Source organism: Salvia splendens, chromosome 15 (genome assembly GCF_004379255.2).
Source record: "Salvia splendens isolate huo1 chromosome 15, SspV2, whole genome shotgun sequence".
Taxonomy (NCBI): domain Eukaryota; kingdom Viridiplantae; phylum Streptophyta; class Magnoliopsida; order Lamiales; family Lamiaceae; genus Salvia; species Salvia splendens.
The window spans coordinates 12,756,512-12,780,410 of NC_056046.1; the positions used below are offsets into that span (position 1 = coordinate 12,756,512).

Here is a 23,899-nt window from a genome sequence, read left to right on the forward strand (position 1 = left end):
CACAGAAGATACCTTAAGGTTTACTCAGAAAAAAGAATCGTATAAAAAGGAGTTTGTTTGGTCGGTCAAACATGCGTCGGAACCTACTGTCCGAATACTACAGATTTCATGCTCCAAAATTCGAGTTTTCCTAAATGAATGCAAGGAAATCAAGGCTGGGAATTGATCGGTGATTACCTTCTTAGGCGGCAGAAAACTCTCTTCTCCAACTCGGTTCTTTCTCTAAATTTTAGTTCCTGGTTTTTCTTGGTATTGAATTTATGTGTAGAAAGATCGTGGGATTGATTGGATATATACAGACAAAACTGATAGATATTGATGGATTTGGTGGTTGGAGAGATTTTAGGGAGTATAGATATGGGGAAATCGTTTGGTGATAAAGTTTGGAGATATATATTTGACCAAGTCAACTAGGAAAAGATTTAATTAGATTTATTTTATTTTATTTGATTTTTTTTCTCTCTTTTTTTTTCGGGGTGTTACATCACCGATGTGGAGGTACTCGTACCACATGTCTCTCGCGCCTCCGTAGGCCAACTGCCTGATTGCCGCAGTGCACTTTTGAATAAGTGTGTGGCCGGGTATGCCAGCCGCATCGTGCCTGAAGCGGAAATGCAGATATCGCTGCTCCAAGGCCTTAACAATACGTATAAACAAGGCTTTGCTCATCCTAAAACGTGAAATGGTTGTCGTTGAACCGCAGCTCCTGTGCGAAGTAGTCTGCGTATAGGCGCTGATGTGCAGCTACGTGATCACGTTCAATCACTGTTCGGCGGTGGACAACTGGTCGTGGTCGAGGTCGAGGTACCGCCGGCTGCAAGGCCCTCTGCAGCAGCCGATCAATCTCACCGTTCGTATAGGCCTCTAACGCTTCGTTCATTCGACGATCGTACTCCTCATCATCCCCACCACTACCACGACTACTACCACCAACGTTGCTAATTTCCCGTTGTTGATCTTGTACAGAAATTAAGATAGAGAGAGTAATCGTTAAAACAAGTGGTGCGAATGAAAATGACGTGCAAATCGCGTATATATAGTGTTTCGAAATTTTTTTAAAAAAAATTAAATTCGCTCGCCGGTCCTGAGCCTGCAATGGCGGCGAGTGGACCGGCGAGCGCATCGGTGAGCGCTCGCGAATCGGCCAGCGCTAGCCGGTTTTTCACCGAAATGGTGCTCGCCGGTTCCAATGGTTCGGCGAGCGGACCGGCGAGCGCCGGAAATCGGCTAGCCGGCCCGCTCGCCGCCATTGGAGATGCTCTAAGAGAGATGGTAAAGTAAAAGAAAAAACAAGTAAGCATGAATAGATGTTTTGTTTTTAGCCAAAAAAAGAAATGACTCAAGTAACTTTGGATAACCTAAAATAAAATACTGTACGGCTCAAGTAACTTGATACGGAGGGAGTAATTTTTTTTGTCTTGGCTGATTTACGTCGACTTTTAAGGTTAACAACTTTTTTTGGGTCATCATCTACTATCTCTTGCTATATACACATCATATTTCTTCTTCGTCATCATTTCTCTCAATTTTTTGCAAAAGATCGTTGTTCGACCTCAAATAGAGAGGCAGTATCTGGTTCGTTTTTTCAACCCTCCAACCTCCTTGGATATTCTCAGCCCTTTGAACGAACAAAATCCTACATCCGTCGTCGTTCATTCTAAACAAAAGGAGAAGCATCGTCGTTTGAGTCATTTTTTTCACTATGAATATATGAGTATATACAATGAGAAAATGAAAGTTAAATTGGGATGTATCTATAAAATTTATATATTAAAAATTATAATACAAGTCAAATTAGACATTTAATAATGTAGATTCCAAAATGAAAATAAAAATGAATTTATAATCGTGGATGAAAAGAATAAGATTTTAGAATTGATACATTATATTGAAAGTGAATTGCGTGTGGCCATCTGCAGGCTCGACTTGTTTCGTTCTCTTTATTTTTTTCCTTTTGTATTTGGCTACTACGTGGAATATGCATTTGCAGCATAACACAAAAGAGGAAAGGTTGTACCCCTCAAGAAAAAAAGGAAGAAATAGAATTGATATATATAAGTATGTAACAACAATATTAATTGCTTGCATGTGAAAGACGGTACATGGTCGAATTACAATTAACGACAACGGAAGATTGAGTGGCAAAATTGTGAGACAAAATTGTGAGCAAAAATTTCCAAGCTCGACCCCAGCTAGGGGCTCTGCCCCTTGGACCCCGCAACTCGAGGGCGCTGCCCCTGAACTCCGTCTAATCATAATGAATTCAAACAAGCGTGCACTCCGCACTTCCAAACTTATATGATGTCTCATTATGGCAATATTGATCAATCAAGTTAATCCAATGATATTAAAATAACCAACAATATATACGGCTCGTTGAACTATGTATTTTTGTTTTAACTATGTATTTTTTTAGAAATTATATAACTTTTTTTTAAAATAAAGTGGTTGCATTTTCTCCGTATTCGTGTCAAAATTTTAATTCCGTAAATTGTTTAATTTGGTGAATTTGTGAATTTTTATTATTGTGGAAAGTTCGTCGGGATGTCCTTGGGGATGTCCGCCACTGTGCAGTGGGAAGTCCTTATGACGTGGCATGATGTGTTTTTGGGATGTCCGCCGGGACATCCGCACCACTGTGGATGCCCTAAAGCGTTGGATCGGACTCTTCTTTGGTGTCAAGGTAATAGCTATGCGTGGAGGTTCGAGTCCTCTTCAAGGCATAATATTGAGAATGCTCATTGAATAAGCAATTCAATAAGAGAGCTCGGATCGAAATTCTTTCTTTTCCATCACTTTGGCATATGTCAAAAAAATATTGCGATCATACATCAACCAAAAAATCAGATCAAGAGAAACACAATTGCTAATACCCCACCTACACACCACTGAAGTGACTTAACCAATAAAACATAACACTACATGTCAAGTAGTTGGAAGTAATATGTGTTGGTGGAATGCTATGTGTCGCATTCTACTTACTATTATTGAAAGGTAAAAAATAGTAATTCTTATTTGCGGATGAAATGAAATGTAAAATGTAATAGTGGAAGAAGGATTACATAATTGTCAAAATGTAAGCTTTCATGCTGCTATGTCAGTTATGCATGTTGAAAACCATGCCAATTAATATCTTACTAGCAACGTAAAATTTTGTGATTGAAAATTGATTTTGACAGTTTTTATTTAATTGGTTATGTATAGTTTGGAGTATTTTTGTTAACATGTCGATCTTTCAGGTAATTAAATGTAATTATTTATAAGTTGAGGATTCTATTAAAAATCAATAGTTTGAGTATTAAAATGTAACTTCACTTGCATAATTTTGTAACTATACAATCTGCTACGTACTTTCATCTCACTTTTAGTTAGTTCAATTAATCTTAGTATATCCCCAAATGCAATAATTTACTTTACAAAAATAACTATCCCACAACTTGTAAATAGTTCCTTTCTACACTGATCAGCTTATAACCGGTCAAATAATAGATAAAGTCAAATCATGATATCTTGTTTTACAATAAGGTTAAGGTCCAATTATACTACCAACTTTTCATATTCTAAGAAAAGCAAATCATGTTATATGCTTTACATTAAGGTTAAGGTCCAACTATGCCAACAACTTTACATATTCTAGTACTAAAATATAAAAAACCTTCACTTGCCCCATGTGCCCACAGGAGAATTCTTTGGTTTTTTTATGGAATTGTTTAACAAATATAGTCAGACTATGTTTTGATATAGCAAATTGAATAGGGTTATAAAATGTTTAAATCAATTGATAAAAAAATCCAAGGAGCGTGGTAAGTAACAACTCCCAAACCATAAAGAAACACAACTTTGTTAGTTGATAAATTGTTTATTGGCGTCACTAGATCATATATATCTCACCTCATTATCAACAATATCACGCTGTCATAAATCTTATAACTAAATATAAATTCTTTGATATTTAAAATTCGTAAAATAATTAAATAATTGGGTGGCAGATGTGTATATAATTGTAGTGTTACTATGTAACCGGAGCAGCCGGTGGAAGGGAACCGACCACGTGCATGGTACTACGAATTGAACCAAAACCGAATCTAAGAGGATCGAAATCGGCCCCATGTGAGTAATGAATGTTGAGCTGTAACTGTAATACTCCCATAGCATTGGAATCATCAAGACAGCAATCACGTGAATCATGTGTCACACTCACTGACTGGGTTGGGGGCTGCTACAACATTTCTAAATATCTTTTTCTATTTAAAATCTTATTTTGACTCTTTTATGAAAATATTAGCACAATAAGAGTTTTACTTTTATACTATTCCCTCTATTCTATAATAGATGTCGCACTTTTCTTTTTTGCTTGTTCCACAGAAGATAGCACATTTCTTTTTAAGGAAAAGCTCTTCTCATATAAATATAAAATATTATTTTCTCTCTTCATTTAACACACAAGACAAAAACGCATAAATTTGTGTTATTATCCAAATGTGGCCACTAAAATTAAAAAAATAAATATTTCAAAATGACAAAATGAAACATCATTTCATTAATGGAGTTAGTATTTTCTAATTAAGGTATTTTGTTTAGTCCTTAGCGAAAGGTTCGTCTTTTATACTCCCTCCATTCAATAGTAGTGGGGGCATTTCTTTTCGGCACGGAGATTAAGAAAGTAGAGAGATGAAGAGAGAATAAAGTAAGAGAGAGTAAAGTAAGTGAGAAGAAATGTGTTAACTTTTACTAAAAAGGGAAATGACTCTACTACTATGGAATGTACAAAAATGGCAAAATGACTCCACTACTATGGAACGGAGGGAGTACATTGCACAAAGAGTAGTCTCACAGGCTGCCTATTGCGTCACTTTCATGTGTCACATGAGGTGCAATGGAAAACATAAGACATGAAAGTGTCATAAAGATAAAGTGTTTGATAAATTGTTGTTATATTTGTAGATAAAATTAAGAATATATAGTTCCTATCATATAAAAATGTTTAGGATCTGATTTTTAACTGATCCAAATATTAAGATTTGATTAAAACCTTAATAACTTTTACTTTTATCTTTATAACTATATCATATAAATTCTAATATTTCAAGGTTAAGTCTCCTTGTAAAAGGATCCCAACCCCTAGATCTAATTCCAAACATGTAGCAACACGTTATGTCTACATTTCTTTGCCGATATACATATTTGCTGAAACAACTGTCCTAATATGCATATGGTGCATTGCTACATGTAGTCATGTAGATGTGTTGGTACATTTGCTAATTTCTGCAGCCACAGCCCAATAACATAGCATGAGAGTATTGCACGGACTAATTTTTCTGATATCTACATGAAATATTTGGAATTCTTCTCACTCCTAAGCGGCCACAAGTCACCCCCAAATTGAGCGTCGGGCTTGATGATGCAGTTTAGGGTTCTTACTTTGTGTGATGACAACACGATCGAAGGAGCCCTCTGTGCCCTCGCTGTTGGTGGATCGGAATATATCCAACTCGACTCTTTTGCCCCGTCTGAAAGGCATATAAATAATTCTCCCCCAGCCACTTCCAAGATCAGCACTAGCTGCTGCTTCTTCTTCATCCTCCTCGACACCCTCAGCACCACTTTCATTCACTGTAGTTGCATCTGATAACTTTTGATCGTTTGAAGCCATTTTGTCAGCATCTTCTTCATACTTGTCACTCCCGGCTTCTTCACTATCAAAATGGCTCTCTGACAATAAACAATGTTGGTTCAACAGGATGCACATCGAGCAGAGTTACTGAAATAAAATATTTCAGCTATAATGTAATCCATCCTTATAGCAAATTTGAGGCACTTACCCACATCGATTTCCAAATTTTCCGGTATTTTATTAGCTTGCATCTCATTCAATGTTTCAAACTTCATACCATCAAGAGGCCAAGCGTCTCTACGAAAAAGAACAAAGAATTCGGATGTGTTACTACTAAGATGCATGTCCAAGAAAAATTAACAAATATGTCCATACATAAAAAACGAAAATTGTAATAAACAGCAAAACATTCCAAGTTATCAAGTTCACAAGAGCTGGAAACACAGATACTTGACAAAAATAACAGAAATAAAAAGCTTCATCCTGCATTTATCAGATAATCTTAACATTTAGAGGAAAGAGAAAAGACTCAAGAAAAGCTAAACAGCACTGCAAACTTAGCGCATATTAACTCCAAGTCTACCATCACTACCCAACAGAGCAAAAGTTGTACATTGTATTACATGCAGTAACAGGAAGGAGAGTAAACCATTTGAGACTACCATGATCACAGGAAGACGTGTTCTTCTATTGTAAACAAAGTAGAGAACCAATGTTTCAGTGACCTAAACACTATAATGTTTCAGATGTGTCCACATGTCTGTATGTCACTTTAACTTACTGTGTGTGAAAGTCAAACTGATAACTCAATATGCTTTGTTTTTTGGATGATGGACAAAAAAAATTTCTTATATGACACCTAGTTACCTATACTAGGTTTCTGTGTATCCATTTCAGGTTGATAACATCCTCTTATGGATCTCAAAATGTTTATCATAAAACCCTGTAGATTTTGATTAAATTCAAGTACGATAGTAAGGTTGAATAATTGTTGAGTGTAACTGCCAAAAGAATTTATGATTGTCAAAAGCTTTAATTAATTAACTAACAGATATTCGATATCTTAAATACCAGGGTCAGATAAGAGTAAAACAAGTCCCAGCTCGCCAATCGTTATGGTAATAAAGGGATAAGCCAATAGTATTCCCTAGTTGAATTAATTAACATTTATAGGCTGATTGATATTCTAGGATTATAGGGACTTAAATACATTTATGTTCTAGGCTGAGCATAGGGAATTACACACTAGAGGCCATCTTCGTTCTTTGTATTTGATCCCTAGATTGGCCACTAAGCTCAGGAGCCATAATATGCATCGCAATTTAAGACCAGGCTCTGGCCTAGCTCACTGTATTATTTCATAATTGAAATCTCTCTCCAAATAAACATAAGTCAGATCATAATTATCAGAATAGTTACGTGAAAAAAGACAGATAGTTGGACGGTTTTCTTGTGAGAACCCAGCATGGTGATTTCGAAGGTTGTCTTCCATCCGATAACCAAAACCAAGCATTAGGATATAGTCCTGAAGATCAAAATTGGAGCCATAATAAATCAAAAATCCCTCTAATCTCTGCAGTAGTTTCAGTGAAAACATATGTACAGCCGGCACATATATGGTGAGCTAAATCTGCGAGAAAGATCCTCGGGTAACTTAAATAGTAATCAATTTTACGGTTCCTTCAAGGTTCCCACCAAGCTTTTACAGCCACTTATGCTAAACAATACCTCGCATACCCTCGTTGCTTCATCTTCCCCATGCTTGGGCAACCTAACCGTGAACTAACAAACTCAAACCCCCTGCTGAGCCGTACTGCAATACCTAGTTCAAATCACAATTCCTCCATCATCAAGTGAGCAAGCAGTGTTGGGATAACTTCAACGTTCCCATTTACATGTTTGAGTTGTGAGACATGGAGAAACAAGGTAGATGCATGTCTTCACAGGATGAAATGCAGTGCAAACTTCATATCATATTCTTCATAGTGCGAGCTATGGTAGGTCAAATTAACAAACACCCTAACCCCAACCACAAAGGACAGGTCTTGCCAGTGAGCAATTTGACTTCACCATGCAGCCCAGTTGAAGTGTAAAACTCAATTGGCAAAGCAATGCATTGTTTGCCAACTCCTCGATACCAGCCTGTGCATTGCCTACACCACGGCCAGAGGTGGCTGACAATGGATAATTAAAACTGAGATTCTTCATGTGGCTAAATGGTATCATGTGTTAACCGTTAAAGCAAAACTGGCTCATGGTATCCACAAACTCCATGTCTTTTTGTGCTGAGGCGATGAGGCAAAACAACAAATATGGACCTCCCTAAATATAACTAAGCACCTCAGCTTGGCCATCAATCTCAAGATGTTAGTAGGACTAAATCCCACACTGTCGCTCATTTTCCCACATCATGTGTTAGCACTTGGTGGTTTCACAGTTTCCCCACGACATGGACTTTCACATCGAGACCACCTTTGAAGCAACACCCATAACACGAAATACCCACACCAGTTGGCTGAGGCTATCAAACTTCAAGTTAAACCATCCTTTAAGGCCGATCTATGCCAAACCAACTCTGCCAGGATGTCCTCATATCCATTCTTTAACCTCTCAATTTGTTCTCCAATTCCATTCGAGCAACTTGTAGTTTTGAATATAATCCATTTCCATTCCGGCGGTTTAAACCAGTTAAGGGAGCCTCAAGAACAATATCAAATATGAAAAGGAATTCTATAATAAAATGGTTCTGAATGAACCAAACAAAGAGAACACCATATTCCTGTTCTCAAGCACTTAGCGCCAATTCTCAAAGGTTAATGTTATGAGCAGATTCAAATTATTATCATCTATATTTAATCAATTTATGTTTATTCTAATTAGTACTAGTATTTATTTTATTGATGTAGTTGCTTGATAACACCTAAAATCACATCTTACTGACGAATTTTCAAGAAAACCACATCTTACTTAGAAAGAACAACTAACCTTGGTCTTGTTCCTCGTCTAAAAGCAACATAACAAAACTTTTCATCTTCAAAGCCACGTAAAGGACCCTTGGATCGCTGCAGAAGTTTTACAGATTTAAGAAATTATAAGTATTTTCCATACCCAGTCAATATATAATTACTTCTAATAGACAAATTTGTTTCCTGAAGAGCACAGAGTTGACATTGCACTATAATAGCAACTTAAAAAGGGGTGGGATGTTCATAAGAAGACCTCAATATATGTGTGATCTGGTAAAAATACTTCTTAATAAGTCAGGTTGCTTTCCATATAACTACAAACAAATAATGTCAGACATCAAAACCTTTTTTTCAAGCGCAAGGGGATTCTGGAGAAAGGAGCCACAGGAGCTAGATTGCAAGAAGCATCAGAATTAAGCAACATTGAAATGTGATAGCTATAGACAAAGAGGTAGTATGGTCTTATCAGCAACAATGACACAGCACCATGCAGGCTAAGTAACTTAAGATAGCTATAGATGGCCAACGGTGACAGGGGAGGAAGCTTTAAATGATAGCAATGATAAAGTGGTGGTAGGAAGGAAAGAAGATCACAGGCTCTGATCTGAGGTTTGACTGAGGTGCATTTAGGACATGAAGATTGAACCCCACCCTAGGTTAGTGGTGATGGGCAAATATCAGAGGTCCCATTTCTTTGAACATTATCCAATGAGAAATGGGTGTCCCCATTCATTACTTGTTCCCAGAATATTTTGAGAATGAAGTTGGCAAGAGCATATCCCCACATATCCAACAGAGTACAAGTTTGGTCAGTAATGAAAATTGTCTACTTTACTCAGAGGATAATGAAAATGCACATCTAGAGGACAATTCTCACGGACTAATTAATGGTTGCATACTAACAGCCAAGTCAGCCCATGAAGGATTTTAAGAGACTTGTGTACAAGTGCAAGGTGCTATAGCATTAGTTATCACAAAAAAAAACCTTGTATAATAGCTGAGATGGTGTCCTCTCCAGGTGCTGGACAAAATGACAGTATTTCCCGTATTCTGTAATGGACAAGGTCCATCGTGCAGACACTGCAAGAAAAATCATGAATTCATAATCGGTCAGAATCAATCTAGCTGTTTGCTGAAGATGTTACGTAAGCTGCAGCATATGAAACATCAACTCCATTACTCACGGGAGCAACAATAAATGCACCAGTTTTTAGTGTCATTATATCTTTAGAAGCTCTCTTGGCTGCATTCTGCAATTTCCGGGTTCTCTGGGGAGCAAAAGCACATTCGTATCAGAAATAAACCACAAAAAGAGGATTCCAGAAAATACAACCATTATGTACCCTATTATCCATCCATAAGATGTGGGATCGCATTTGGGATATAATTTTTTATCCTTGGGGAGTTCCAGGCTCCACCAAAACCTGATCCACAGTGCAAAAAACTGTGATTTATGAGTTAACAGAAAACTTTCATCAAACAAATACAGAGAAAACTTTTAGACGAGGCAGAGGAGGTGCATATGCAAGAGAAATTACATCACGAGGGAAAGCAGCCAAATAAAAAAGATAGTCGTGGATACAATAAGAATAACAAAACCAAAATGAAAAAAAAACAATATTAAATCAGTTTATTCAGTTAGTATTAAAAGAGGGGATTTTTTTTCTTAAAGTTGGTTCTACTTGTAAGAGTTCCACCTTATGCTTAGTTGTATGCTTACTATCAAAAGTTGCATTCATAATTAAATAACCACCCACGCGTTTTTGGCTCTTTAATACTCCCCCCGTCCCACAAGAGTACGCACTTTTTTCCTTTTTAGTCCATCCCACAAGAGTATGCACTTTCTAATTTTGGAAACTCCTATTCTCTCTAAAGAGGTGGGACCCAACCACCACTAACAATACTTTAATTACTTTTTCTTTTTGTCTCTCTTACTTTACCAATTGTGCATTAAAACTCGTGCCCAACCAAAAGTGCATACTCTAGTGGGATGGAGGGAGTAGTTTATATAAGTTCAATCTTAAAGAGGCGTGCCTATATACAATATATTTTTTCCCTTTCAGAAATCTCAAACGTTCTAGTTAAATTACCACCCTCTCAGCCCTAAGAGTAATGCCTTTGAGTCCATGCATACACACATTGTCAGGACCAGTGGGTAATGTCAGGGTCAGTTGGTGGATTAAGTTCAAAGATACTAACAACATATGTTGCTTTTAAATCTGAATTTAAGAAAAGAGTGTTCAACCTACATCCACAGAAGAAATTAATCTTGAAAAATAATGCTGTATATGAATTCTGATTGAGTTCTAATCTCACAATAATCAGGTATTTTCTACTGTTATGGTCCCCACTACATTCATGCAATATGGCTAAAATCTGAAAAAATAATAGAGATAGTAGTTTCAGGTCATATCTAACAAAGTGTCCTGTTTTTTGACACAAACATGCAACTTTAGAAATGACACACCTCAATGCATGCTAATAAGAATGTAAATAGATAAAGTTAACTAAAGGTAACACGCCAACCATTAAGTTGAGAAAATTACCAAGATGTCTTCTGTGAGATCCCAGAGCTGGCGCACCAGAGTGATTCTATCCTTTAATGATGGTATCTCTCCAAGCACGTAAGACTTTGTGAGATAGCAAAAGATATTTTAAATTAAACCATGAGATTCGCATAATAAGCACAAATTGATAATTACAAAAATTGAGCATGCAACTAACATAGTGTAGCAGCTCGATGATATTGAGAAGCATTTAAACGAAAAAAAAACAGAGAATGTTTATAAAATAGCAAAAAAGTAAAAAAGATACTTACAGCAATGACCAAATCATGTTTTCTTCCAGACTTATTTTTGCTTATATTTTTAGTCAGTCACTGGAGGCTATCGTAGCTTTGGATTCGAGGCAATTCTTTTAAATCTGCATTCATTACCCAACACAAAACACAACTCAGGAGTAATCAAGAGATTTGTTTCACAATATCTATTGAGCTTAACTGATATTCAAAATGAGGTCAAGTGCAAGTGTCTTAAAAAATGGGAAAAGTGATGATTAAAATTTTTAGAAAATAAACACGGATGCAAGTTCAGAACATCAACAGTTAGACCACAAAAAGTTAGAACTAACTGCATTAATACACAAGCAATGTATATCAAAATCTTGTCCCAACTTCCAAATCCACACCTTTGTTGCCTTGGTGCTCAGATTTTAGAGAGGTCAAGAGTAATAATATAAAACATAAGAGAATGTTGGTAGGAGTACTAACTCGTAAATGGTAGCATATGCCAAGAAAGAAAATGGATATGATCAAATAGATTTATAGATTTGTAACTAGAAATTCTCATTCAAACTAGAAACTGTGGACAAACTTCATCTCTATTCTCCATCACTCACAAGCACACAATTGCATATTTACCCAAGATCGTCCTTTTACTCAATTACTTCTACTCTTTTCCTGTGGATGACACCGTACATTAGTACATTACTATTACCCATGACCACAAACTAAATATTCAAAAAACAATCAAAGCAAAAAAAGGCAGAGAATCCATAACCAAAAACTGCTGCACAGCTCCGAAGTAGAAGCAAAATTATGAACACCAATCAACGTTTGAGTTTGGTACGGGATTCCCATGGAAGTTAATGAATACGAACCAATTAATATTTGCTTCTAAGACCAACAGTTCTAGTGATATATTTGATTCTTTCAAATCATCCCTCATTATTGAGAAGATAAAAAAGAAAGAGTAAGGTCATTTGCCTCAAAGTTCACATAGAGGAAAAGATAATTACCACCCCAACATTGGACATCCCCCCCCCCCCCCACACCCACACCCATACCACCCCAAAATAAGGTAAAAGTAAATAAAACATGTTTCAAATTCAATATGTAGTATACAGACCAAGTGTCCTCACATCATACCTTTAATTAGACCTAATCCTGCTCTTTGCATTGATTGTGATGGCTCCACCAAGTTAACATGCTCCAAAGACCCAGGCCAACCTCCCTTATCGCCCTACAAAATTGAATAAACACGATAAAAAAAAAACAAAACCAGTTCACAGACGATATAAATAGGCATATATCATGTGAAACCCAGGAAACGTGTTCAACGGGCTCACCACAGTGCTGAACCAGTTCCTGCCCCAAAATCCAGTACTTTAGTTGGAGCAAAATCAGGAACTCTTCTTCTCACCTAACACCATCATTAAATTCTAATTAGGGATAATAGTTCTCCAACCGTTAGAGGTTGAATTAGATTATCTGGGATACAACACTTTCTTTTTTCTCTAAAAAACATATCCTACAAAATAATTAAGTGAACTATTAAATAAAAATCACCATGAAAACACTTGTAAACAGATATTTACAGGGACGGGAAGTACACTGTGACGCATATCCTGTTAGAGTTTAAACCGATGATCACATGTTCAAAACATTTTCACAAAAATTTAGCAAACTAGTGAGATTCTGACAAAAAAAAGTACAGAATTCACTAGAAAAGAGAAGGATGCATATTCTAAACAACATATTACAAATACGAAGTAGACATAGATGTGCCCCTGGCCAAAGCTCACACAGACACACGCCATGGCTACGTCTACTTGCTTCTTTACCTCACTGAGAACTCGGTATAGAGCCGAGTAGACTGCAGGCATACGGGAAGCAACATATGCTATGGCTTGATCTTCTTGGTATCTAAGACCAGCATCTCCATAGGCAGTGGAGAGTTTCCACCGCTGTGAGCGTTCCATAGCCTTCAACGGATCTTCCACTAGCTCCTTCGAAGTTGAGCTAGGGAGGAGCAAGTTCGCTTCCTTGATTCCAGTGAACGATCGGGACAAGCTTAGCACCTTCTGCCTCATATTGAGAAATTCTTGCTCTGGAACACAAATTTTGCCTTAGCACTTCATGAACGGACTAAAATGCATTAAGTATAAACTAAATTCCACATCACTTACCTTCTATAAAGCATGCATCAATTACATTGCTGGTAGTGGTCTGATTACGAAATACTAGAAAAATTCATTATTGATTTAGACGAAAATTCATTTCTCATTTTCCTTCAGAACAGTGTAATAGCAAAGATCCCCATGGGAAGTGCAACACAATGAATGCTATGCCGAACAGTAAACCTCGGAGGTAGGTCTCTATGGCAGTGCGGAGACGGTCTGAAACGACGTGGCAGCGCTGAGATTGTTTAGCTGCGAGCTTCAGCGTCTCGGCTGTGAATCTTGGCAGGGTTGCCATTTTGCGATTGGTCGCGAGCCACCGGCGCCGGAGGTTTAAGGCGGCAACAACGTAGGGTTCAATGCAAAGTCGTCTAATAAGGGTGAACCTTCTATCTACTTTAATGAAGAAACGCCTAGCGACTTTAAACAGTCTAAGCTCACGAGTTTCAGATATCATGGGCTTTATTGGGCTACAGCCTACAAAGCTGCAACAGGTTAGGCTGAGGTGAAGTTGGGCTTCTAAATGCCCTAATTGGATTGGGCCTACTTTAGCTATTGGAGATAACATTTTCGTTCAACATTTTATACTATGATGTTTGATGGTTTATTATGTAGAGGGGTGATAAAATAAAATATATATATTTTATTTTTAAAAATATGTTAATTTAAGTGGGACGGTGAAAGTAGCAATTTTTTATCGCATTTCTATGTTCATTTCCGGTGAACAATATTTAATCGTGCCTCCCAATATTTTCTATCACGTTCTTTGCTCATCTGTTATTTCATATATATTCTAATGATTGGGTAGTGATAAAATGCAAATTCATATATTGTATAAAATCTAAACTATGATCTGAACCGTTAAAAATATCAACATATGACAAAATAATAGAAAATGTCAACATAGCATCAACCGTTGACACCGTGTTAACATTTTATGTTGCTACTATTTTGTCATATGTTGACATTTTCTAATAGTCCAGATCATAGTTTGAAGTTTGTACAACATTTAGAGTTTGTATATGATTACATTCCTGTTCTAATATGTATAACAGTAGCATACAATTTATTTACATATAAGAACAATTTTTAAAAATTACATAGTTAAATTACGAACCACTCAAGATTACATAAACAAATATAACATAATTTTTATACTAAGATTGAATCCAAAAATTACATAAGAAATTATAGTCACTCATGAAGGGGCCCAAGTGCGCCTAAATTTCTTCTACTAATTGTGTTGGAATCAATTGTGATTGGAAGTATCACGCACCGACTCACAACGCTTTAGGTAATCTCGACAACGCTTTTTGCGTATTATGATTTGGAATGTCTATTGTATCGAATAACTCAAATAGTCATATTATGTATTCGTCTACCCAATAAGGGACATTCGTTCATTCTTCATCGGTAATCGTGTTGTGAAAAAATAATAAGGAAGTAAGATATTTATAAAGGTGATAGATTTATTAAAAAAATGGAAAACAACAACCAGGGATTAGCTAGTTATTCGAATAAGAAAAAAAGGAAAGTAATTAAATTTGGTTAATTTTTTAATATTAGAAAAGCACTCCCAATTCGGACTAAGATGGCCCATTGGCTCACTCACCCTCACTCCCCAGCATGCAGTCCATCAGCCAGTCCCCGTGCAACAAAATCTTGTCATGCTGGGACATGACAAATATGAAAGTTGTTGTTAACGGTATTATACACTTAGCCACATTATAGATGTTAAACTTGGTTTGTCCGGCCATCAAAAAATATTATTCCCTCCGTCCTATTACAAGTGAGGCGTATTCTTTTTTATCCGTCCACTATAAGTGAGACATTTTATTTTTTGGCAAAACAACAATATTCTCTCTTACTCTTTCTTCTCTCCTACTTTTCCTCTCTATTTTTTGTACTCCTAAAAACCCGTGCCCAAAAGAAATGTCTCACATGTAATAGGATGGAGGACTAAATTTAAAATTAAAATCTCATAATTTTTTTAAGGAAAAGAGGGTCAATAATGGATACTTAATGATTTCTTTTTGTGGTGACTCAAACTTTTAATGTATAAGTTTGAGATGAAACATCTTACTAATTGGATTGCATTTTGATATCAAATTGACATGACCTTTTTTTTAACCATTTCAAATAAAGATATTTGCTCGTAAATTCATAAATTTTCGCCAAATTATGATTATGCAAACAAAATTTAAATTTTTTTGCGTAAATCATAGAACTATTGATTATCTATGATTTTAACCAATCTAATTATGCATACCAATTTTAAAATTTGTGTGTAAATTAAGTATAAAACTATTAATTTTAACCAATCAAGATTTTGGTATTAACATGACTTGCTTAGTAATATGTACTGCAATCCAAAGGAGAGCAGGACCAATTTTCAAATAATTAGCTTCAGTTCAGATTCATTTTCAATAATAATTAAAATTTCAGAGTGATTCGGATTAGGCAAAAATTATAAACTAAAATCTGAATGCTCATCAGACAAAAGCAGGGCCAAAATTTGAATGTTCATACCTACTTGCATGTAAAAAAATACACCCAAAAGCTATTAAAAAGTGACCCAAAAAACCACATTATATGGTTTTTAAACCTTAAAAAGTAAAATAAATAAATAAAATTGGAAGCCGATCCTCAAGAAATGATGTACTACCATTTTGTGCAAGACAAGCAAAAAAAATCAAAGAAAAAGCAAACCATACATAAAAGAGTAAAGGCAAAACTGGTCGTGAACATATGCCCATTTTATGATTTTGGTCCTATACTTTATCTTTGCATCCTGAACATTTCAACTCGGATCACAATTGGTCCTACGCTAACAATTCCGTCAATTTTAACCCGATTTTGATGGTTTTAACAGTCTCATTCGGGTTAAAACCGTTTAAAAATCAGTCAAAATCGAGTTAAAACTATTTAAAAATTGACGGAATTGTTAGTGCAGGACCAATTGTGATCCAAGTTGAAATGTTCAGGATGCCAAAATTCAAAAGATAAAGAATAGGACTGATGCGTAGCATATTTCTTATACTTTTCCCCCTAAACTACACATTTTTATGTTAATTATAACTCATCAAGTTGTATTTGTATTGAAGTTTAGGAGGGTTGGAAGCTGGAAGTTCGCCGGGTGGAATTGGCAAAGCATGTAGAGATCAGAAATTTCGCCCGGTCGGGCGATTATGAACTTCAAAACGCCCGGTCGGGCGATACGCGTAAAAGCATGAAGAGAGTCCAGAAAGTTCGCCCGGTCGGGCGATTCTTGTCTCTAATTTCGCCCGGTCGGGCGTTTGTTTCTTTTAACTGCAATATTGCAGTTTTGTGCGGCGGTTTTCTTTTCCCAAGGAGAATGCTGCAAAAGGAAAGCGACGTGAGGGAGGAAAAGGGGAAAAAGCTGAGAAGAAAGGCAGAAGTAAGGGAGAGAGGGATAGGCAGCAGAGAGAGTGACGTAGGGGAGAGCAGTGATTATTGACCAAAAATTAAGGAAAGAAAAAGTTGACTGTGGGGTGCCAATCTATATTGAAGAATTGTTAATTCTTCAAGCTTACTCCATGAATCAAAGGGTTTTTCTTCCATTGTCAATTGCTCCTAGTTTAATTATGCTTGGCTAAAAATATTGTGTTACTCCAAACATGTAATTGGATAATTTGTTCATGTGATTTATGCTATGTTCTTCTTTATCTTATGATCATTTTTACCACAATTTTAGTGTTTGAATCTATTACTTTTGGTGCACCTTTTGTAGTAGATCTTTAGGCTTATTTGAATGTCTCTTTAACTTTGAATAAGTTGGAACATTGTGGTAATTAATTATCAATTAGATTTGTTCAAATGATAATTTGATAATGGATTTCTTGAGCTTATAGTAGTTGATCTTTGAGTCTCGCGCTTCCGTAGGATCCTTAGATTAATGAAAATTAGTTTATAGAATATGTGTTCAACTATTCTTAAACTATTGTTTGTCAAGCATGTTCAGTGCTAGCATCGAGAATTGATTTCATAGTCCCGTGATTCATAAGATAGAGTTTGATATTAGAATAAATCACCGTTTTATCCATGAGTGTTTGGAGTAACATGTTCTTCTCTTCATTCGTCTATCTTGTTTTAGTTTGTCTATTTGTTTTTGCATAATCTAGAAATCAAAATCTTCAAATTAAAATCCTCTTTAGTATGTGTTTTCTTAGTTTTAGAGTTAAGTAATCTTTCATTCCCTGTGGATCGACACCTTAAATTACTACAAACGAAGCTGTAATCTTGCAGCGAAGTGGTAATATTTGGGTTAATTAATTGAACTTGAGTGCTATATTATCTTATTGTAATAAACCTAAAATTACACATCAAGTTTTGGCGCCGTTGCCGGGGAAGGCAATAGATTGTTTAACTTCTAGTTTGTGTTTTGTTTTATTTTTGTTTGATCTTTCTTTTATTTTTGTAGGTACTCATTTCGTGTTCCTGGAGGTGTTAGCCATCTACCACGTCTGGACTTGAAGACGAAGGAGTATATCTTCTAGGTTACTTCTTTCTATCTTTTAGTTTAGGTAGTTTAGTTTTTCACTAAAGCAGACACGTTTTATAGTACTTACCCCGAAGTTGTCGAGAGGTCTCGCTTTCGGTAATAGGAAATATAGTGTGTTTGTGCTTGGTGTATTTTCTGTTGCGCAGGTTTAAAAAAAATTTAAAAAAAAAAGTGAATGCACACACGGTCACAGGGTACACCACCGTTTGGACTACTCTGTTATCAAAGAAGAAGTAAGGTTAGAGGGTCAGAGTTTGAGATCTTCCCGGACTATTCAAGTCCATTCAGGAGTAATCGACTCTTTGGTGAAGAAAGGGATCAGGATTCAGACGGTGAATCAATGGCTGAGAACAATGATATTCCACCACCTGTGGTGAGGTTTGGCGACACTCTGAGATCGGGAATTGAGTACCCATGGGAGTGTGCCTACGCAAATGACAACGTCAACATTCCACCTCACTACATCAGTTTGGTGAATGGAGGAAATCTTTTTCATGGACGGGATGATGAAGATCCGGTGAGCCATTTGAATGCCTTCTACGAGCTGACAAATTCTCATAGACCTCCAAATGTGGAGCATCATCGGATTAAGAGGGCCTTATTTCCATTCTCATTGAGGGAGAAGGCAAGAGCGTGGTATGATTCATTACCGGGCTACAACATAGCAACATTCCAAGAGTTGAAGTCGTTGTTTCTTGTGGAATACAACTCTCCAATGAAGATTGAGAAGTTGAGAGAGGAGATCACCTCATTCCGACAGAAGTATGATGAGTCCTTCGCGGAGGCATGGAAGAGATTCACAGATTTGATAAGGAAATGCCCAAGTCATGGACTAGCTCCGGGGCATGACCTTTTGAAATTCTACAAGGGACTCAACAGTGAAGGCACGGGATTGGTGACTGCAGGTTCGAATGGGAACCTAGATGATCTAACTCACGATGAGGTGAGGGCCTTGTTTCAAAGGTTGGCCAACAATCAAAGGAATTGGCACAATCCAAGGCGAGGAGCTGATAGAGCAGGAGATACGTTTGGTGCTACAAAGGATGCGGAAAGAGTGACCGCAATTGAGGCTCAACTGGCGGACATTAGCACTCAAATGTCGTCGATGACAAAGGCAGTTAAATCTCTTCAATTGACTCCTCAACCCCAAGCTGTGACGGTGATGAGATGTGGGTTGTGCCAAGACGGGCATCATACTGATCAGTGCCCAAGTCTTCAAGGACCACCCGTGGAGGATGTGAACTATATTGGCAACAATCGCCAAGGGTTCAATCAAGGCAATCAATATAACAATCAGCAAAATTGGAGGCCTCAACAAACGGGATGGAATCAAGCTGGTCCTAGCAACAACTCGGGTAATCAATGGAGGAACAATACTCAACCCCCGGGTTATGAGAAGAAGCCATCAGTCGAAGATCAGTTGGGACAGATTCTCTCTTTTATGAATAAGAGTCAAAAGGAGAATGAGAATTTCAAGGAAAGAACAGTGGAAAAGTTTGGACAGATGGAGGCGACAATGAGGAATCTCAAGACTCAGATTGGACAGCTTGCCACGGCATCACACACGAGGATTCCTAACACCATCCCAAGTAATACTGTACCTAATCCTAGAGGCAATGAACAGTGTAAGGCAGTGACTTTGAGAAGTGGTCGCGAGTTGGATTCGACACCATTAATGGACGGCCAAGGTACTTCCGGCATCTCACACGCAGGGGCGGATGAGATGTTAGGCTTGCATTCCTCGCACGCAGGGGCGGACGAGGCATGTAAGGGAAGTCCCGCGTTGGTGCAGGGGGCCCAACATGGTCAAGAACAGGCTGCATCCGGCAGCAAGGAACATGGTGAAGAATCCGATGCAAGTGGAAAGTGTTCAGCAGAAGAGAAGGGTAAGAAGATAGTGGAAATGGAGTCAAAGAAAAAGATATTGACAAGTCCAGCACTAGATCCGAAAAGCAAGTTCAACTTCCCCGATCATATTCCTCCTCCACCATATCCAACCAAGAGGAAGAAGAGGGTCCCCAAAGAGAAAAGCTTTGAGTGGATGATGAACGTGATCCGGAAAGTGAATGTGGATGTATCATTGGTGGACCTCTTCACTAATTTCCCCAAGTTCTCCAAGTTTTTCAAGGATATGATGGCAAACAAGGAGAAATTGCAAGATGAGGGGATAGTGGCTTTGAGCATGAATTGTTCACAACTGATTTCGGGAATGATGCCAATGAAGAAGAGGGATCCGGGAAGTTGTGTGATTCCTTGTGAGATCGGTAACACAATCTTCACGAAATGCTTATTAGATCAAGGATCGGGGATCTCACTGATGGCTTTAAAAACTGCTAGAGCCATTGGATTAGAGGACAGAATGGAACCCATCGACATTGCTCTACAATTGGCTGATCATTCCATCGTGAAGCCCACTGGAATAGTAGAGGATGTCTTGGTCAAAGTCGACAAATTTATCATCCCCGTTGACTTCATAGTCTTGGACATGCCCGAGGACAAAGAGGTACCAATTCTGTTTGGTAGACCATTTCTTGCCACGGGAGATGTGTTGCTTGGAGCAAAGGACAACTCAGTCACGTTCAGAATTAATGGTGAGCAAGTGACCATTAATGTTGAGAAAGCGATGAAGCATCCTAGTGATGCAAAAGCGTGTTTTAGAGTTGACGTCCTCGATAAGTGCATTTTTGACAAGATGTGTTGCTCGGCAAGAATAGAAGGAAGCGTGTATGATAAAGGAAGTTTGGAGAGAGACTATGGTTCGACACTTAAAGTAGATTTTGATGAAATAGAAGATTCTCAAGTTGATCAACCAAGTCTCGAGAATGAATGTGTGGTGGATACTTTCACGGCAGATGTGAAACCTTCAATCGAAGTACCACCAAAGCTAGAATTGAAGCCACTCCCGACAAATCTGAAATACGCATTCCTTGGTGAGGGTGAATCTTTACCGGTTGTGATATCGGCGATGTTGAATGATGAAGAAGAATTGAAGTTGATAGAGCTACTGAAGTCACACAAGAAAGCTCTAGGATGGTCCATTGCTGACATCAAAGGGATTAGCCCCGCAATTTGTATGCATAAAATCTTGATGGAAGATGGAGCTAAACCGGTAAGAGAAAGACAAAGAAGGTTGAACCCACTTATGCAAGAAGTGGTGGAAAAAGAGGTGAAAAAATTGTTGAAATTTGGGATGATCTATCCCATTTCCGATAGTGAGTGGGTCAGCCCGGTGCAATGTGTACCGAAGAAAGGAGGAATAACCGTGACCGTCAATGAAAAGAATGAAGTCTTAGCAACTCGATTGGTAAACTCATGGAGAGTTTGCATGGATTATAGAAGATTGAACAAGGCGACAAGAAAAGATCACTTTCCGTTGCCATTTCTCGATCAGTTGCTAGATAGAATTGCGGGTTATTCTCATTATTGCTTCTTGGATGGATACTCGGGGTATAATCAGATTGCAATTGCCCCGGAAGATCAAGAAAAGACGACATTCACATGTCCTATTGGTACTTATGCCTTCCGCCGGATGCCTTTTGGTTTGTGTAATGCACCGGCTACATTTCAACGTTGCATGATAGCAATATTTTCTGACATGAATGAAGACATCATGGAGATCTTTATGGACGATTTCTCCGTTTTTGGATCCTCATTTGACCTTTGCTTAGAAAACTTGAGACGGGTCCTACAAAGATGTGAAGAGTCGAATCTCGTGCTAAATTGGGAAAAGTGTCAATTCATGGTCAAGGAAGGCATAGTGTTGGGACACAAGGTGTCGGAGTTGGGATTGGAGATGGATAAGGCGAAGATTGATGTGATTTCGAAGTTACCTCCCCCAACGAATGTGAAGGGCATCCGTAGTTTCCTTGGTCATGCAGGATTCTACCGAAGATTTATAAAAGATTTTTCAAAGATTGCAAAGCCACTTTGCAACTTACTTGAAAAGGATGCCAAGTTCGTCTTTGATGATAAATGCCTTGAGGCATTTGAACAGTTGAAGAAAAAGCTAGTCGAAGCCCCTATTATTATCACACTGGACTGGTCGAAGCCATTTGAGTTGATGTGTGATGCTTCGGACTATGCTGTGGGGGCCGTTTTAGGCCAAAGGAGAGATAAGGTCCTACATGCCGTCTACTATGCTAGTAAAGTACTCAATGAAGCTCAATTGAATTACACCACGACGGAGAAGGAAATGCTAGCAGTAGTGTATGCCTTTGAGAAGTTTCGTGCATACTTACTTGGCACGAAGGTGGTAGTGTTCACGGACCATTCAGCTATCAAATATTTGATGAATAAGAAAGATGCAAAGCCTCGGTTGGTGAGATGGATTCTCTTACTACAAGAGTTTGACGTGGAGATTAAAGACAAAAAGGGGACCGAGAATTTGGTAGCTGATCACTTGTCTAGACTAGAGGGATTGGAAGAGACGGAAGATGAGAGAAAGAAAAGGATCAACGAGAAATTTCCCGACGAGCAAGTGTTGCAAGTGGAAGCCCGGGAAACATATGTGCCGTGGTTTGCTAATCTGGCGAACTACCTTGTCACGGGTATTATACCAGAAGGGTTGTCTTCTAACCAAAAGAAGAAGTTTTTGAGTGACACCCGCACATATGTTTGGGAAGATCCATTTCTCTTCCGTATTTGTAGTGATGGAGTGATTCGAAGGTGTGTTGGAGAGCATGAGCACCTTCAGATTTTGTCTGCTTGTCATGATTCTGTATATGGCGGCCACTTTGGAGCACGTCGAACCGCATTTAAGGTGCTTCAGTCCGGATTCTATTGGCCATTGATCTTCAAGGATGCAAAAGCCTATGTAGAGAGATGTGACAGTTGCCAAAGAACCGGCAATATCTCGTGGAGAAATGAAATGCCGATGAATAACATTCACGAGGTAGAACTCTTTGATGTTTGGGGAATAGACTTCATGGGACCGTTTCCCAAGTCTAATGGGCAACAGTACATTCTCGTAGCTGTTGATTATGTGTCCAAATGGGTAGAGGCAGTGGCCTCGGCAACCAATGATGCCAAAGTAGTGTTGAAGTTTATCAAGAATCACATCTTTAACCGCTTTGGGACACCTCGAGCTATTATCAGTGATGGAGGAACTCATTTTTGCAACAAGTTGTTTGAAAACCTCCTAGGAAAATATGGTGTCCAACACAAGGTTGCTACCCCCTATCATCCCCAAACTAGTGGTCAAGTTGAAGTCTCCAATCGTGAGATAAAACGAGTGCTTGAGAAAGTGGTGAAGCCGTCTCGAAAGGATTGAGCTCAAAAGTTAAATGATGCTTTGTGGGCATATCGAACGGCTTATAAGACCCCGATTGGAACTTCGCCATACAAGTTGGTCTTTGGAAAAGCTTGTCATTTGCCGGTAGAACTGGAGCATAAAGCTTATTGGGCTTTGCAAAAGCTCAACTTGGATTATGATGCTGCAGCCGAGAAGAGAATGTTTGACATGAACGAAATGGACGAGTTTAGGCTTCATGCTTATGAGAGCGTTGATCTCTACAAGGAGCGTGCGAAGAAGATTCATGATGCAGCCATCAAGCCTCGTCATTTCCATGAAGGACAACTGGTCCTTTTATATAATTCTCGGCTCAAATTGTTTCCGGGCAAGCTTAAGTCAAGGTGGTGGGGTCCTTATGTGGTGCACAAGGTGTACCCCTATGGTGCTGTGGACATTCGAGATCAGAAGAGTGATTCTATTTGGAAGGTGAATGGCCAACGCTTGAAGGCCTATGTTGGAGTTGAGAGTGGCATGGAGGCAAGAGAACTGGCTACACTAGTGGATCCCAAAGTGTAGAGCAAGGAAGAGGAAGGTCGAGCCAACGACTATAA

At 38.2% G+C, this 23,899-nt stretch overlaps 1 non-coding gene and 2 pseudogenes across 1 annotated transcript; 1 reads left to right on the plus strand and 2 right to left on the minus strand.

The window, feature by feature from the left end:
• Positions 1–5,140: 5,140 nt before the first annotated feature.
• On the minus strand, positions 5,141–13,918 carry LOC121767666 (annotated as a pseudogene).
• Positions 13,919–18,233: 4,315 nt separating this feature from the next.
• LOC121766714 lies at positions 18,234–23,899 on the plus strand (annotated as a pseudogene).
• Positions 18,786–18,892, minus strand: LOC121769630. Its single transcript, XR_006043650.1, has one exon. It is a non-coding gene; the product is annotated as a small nucleolar RNA R71 (small nucleolar RNA).